The following is a 2,610-nucleotide window of genomic DNA, read 5'->3' as shown; positions in this document are numbered from 1 at the left end:
GTGTGTGTGTGTGTGTGTGTGTGTGTGTGTGTGTGTTCTTGTATTTCTATCCTTGTCGGGGCCAAATGTCCCCACAAGGATAGCAAAACGTGGAACGACGTGCCTTGTGGGGACCTTTTTCCGGTCCTAAGTAGGAGAAACAGTGTTTTCTTGACCATGTTGTTGTTACTGAAAAAAGTAAAAGTGCAAAAACATTTCTTTAGGGTTAGGCTTTGTTGTGGTGTGGGTTAGGGTTAGGGTAAGGGTCAGGGTTAGGGGCTAGACATGAATGGGAGTCAATGGACGGTCCCCACAAGGATAGAAATACAAGACTGTGTGTGTGTGTGTGTGTGTGTGTGTGTGTGTGTGTGTGTGTGTGTGTGTGCGTGTGTGAGTATGTGCATTATGCACTAACCCATTTTGAAAGGGAGCGAGATGAAAGACAATTTGGCCATTTGAGCCACTTTGACTTTCAGCTTCCTGCTGATCAATTCCTCCGCAGGGACAAAGAGAGCCCAAAAGAAAGCCGGTGGTGCTTTAATCAAGCTCCGCCATTATTTATGGACTTATCTGGATCTGAAGAGACAACAGAGAGGGAATACAGGTCCCGCCAGCGTTCGGGCGGACGTCTTTTCGTGTAAACAGGAAGGAGCGAGGACAGTGGCGGTGTCAGCGGGGGAGGGGGGGTTCATCAGGCATCCCGATTCAGACCTGGACTCATGCCTCGCTTTTGTTTTTTCTGAGCTTTGCTGTTTTGAATTGAGTGAAAGACCCCAGACCTCCTGTTGTGCGTGTTGTGGTTGGTGTAAAAGTTGCTGATGCTCTGAATTCAGCCTTCGTCAGCAGCGGACACCACGAACCTGTTCGATCAAATGTGTCAAAATGAAGCATAATAACTTTCAAGTACAGATTTTTACTCAACTTATTGTTTTCCACTCTCGTCATTAAAAAGCTCAATCACTCGTGCATTAAAACATTTTGGATCAAATGCTTGTTTCGTAGTTTACATTTCCTGCTTGCATCAACTACTGGTAATGAACACATGCACTGAGCTCCAGTCTCACACGGTTATCTTATCTATCTTCTATGCTCACTTTATCCTCGTTAGACTTGTGAGGCTGGAGCTGAAAACAGAGAAAAGTTTGGTTGTTTCACTGGTAACCATTCAATCCAGTGTTATCCAGCTGTGAGAAACACATGCATGCATTTCGAGAACATGCAAACTCCAAACGGAAAGGAACCAGCATGGAAGTCAATGCTGGTCTTGGTGAGAGATGAAAAACTCAAAACTTCCTTAAATGAAAGGTATTTAAAAAAAAGTAAGGAAGTAAGAGGTTCCAAACTATCAAGAAATTCAAAATATTTTAAAAGTTCATTAAGGAGTTTTTTAACTTTAAAAATACTTATTTTCCACCATAAATACATTACAAATATTCAATGATGTGTACAATGTGCCCTGACATATTCATTACAAGTACCTCTAACAGCGCTAAATTGTCACTTGAAAGTTGCAGTACCGGTCCGGCACCAGAATTTTTTTGAATTTTTTTTTGTGAATTTTTTTCCTTAGGTTTCGTTTAGTCCGCCATTACTCCACCAGATGCTTAGCGAGCAGCAACTGAGCAGCATTAGAAAAGACCGGCTTCTAGCACTGACACAACTCCCGCACAGACCCCACCAGGCAAAAGAAGCTTAAATTTTACTTGAGCGTTACTAAAAGAGTGAGGAAGGAGTTCCCCTCTTCCGTGCATGTACATGGATGCAAGCCTCAGACACGTGCATTTCACTAAGCTGCAGTTTCGCCCAAGGCCTGCAGGGGCCGCTGTTTCGCATGAAACGTGCAAACTCCTTAATGCACCTTTAAAGAAAACTTTTTTTTTTCAGAGAAATATAACATTTTTGCACCTGGTTTCATTAAAATTGGCATTATGTTGAGATTGTTGTCATTTTCAGTAGTAATTTTTTGGTATTTGCAAAAAAATAGACATTTTCATCACACACACTTTGCTCCATAGCCAAGAAAAACTTTAAATTTTCGATTTAAAGCTAATCATGGCTCCAGTTAATCAGTCCATCCCACTCAGGATTAGATTGTTCTGTATGTGTCCCCTTAACTAAAATGTCTTTGACACCCCTGCGCTAAACTAAGCCTTCAAACGATGCTTAGTAACCTGGAACGTACATATAAACAACCCCAAACACCGGCGGCAGTCGCTCAGGTGTACGATCTTTAAATAAATCCTGCTGCAAGCAGCAGAGGAGTGAAATACGTGCTCCGGTACATTAATAGAAACGCAGGACACACCCAGCAACGCTAACATTTATAAAGTGTATATAGTCCCTGGCAGGAGCTCACACTATCAGCAGGCACTGTAAAGTATTAATATCAAAGATGGAAGGAGCGCAGAGGGAGCAGGAAGTCCCCTCCATCAGATAGCGTTTGTGGAGAAAGAGTCGAAACCCAATGCTCCCATTACCTTATCGTGCCCCGCACAGCCCGGCGAGGCGGTGTGTGTGTGTGTGTGTGTGTGCAGTCTGGTTACACTGTAAGTAAAGGTGCATTCCACAAATAGTTTAACCTCACAGTCATTTTCTGCTTTAGTTTCTGCAAACGTCTTACATCGTTCATTC

The sequence above is a fragment of the Salarias fasciatus genome, chromosome 6 (genome assembly GCF_902148845.1).
Source record: "Salarias fasciatus chromosome 6, fSalaFa1.1, whole genome shotgun sequence".
In the NCBI taxonomy this organism is placed as follows: Eukaryota; Metazoa; Chordata; class Actinopteri; order Blenniiformes; family Blenniidae; genus Salarias; species Salarias fasciatus.
This window is presented reverse-complemented; position numbering follows the sequence as displayed.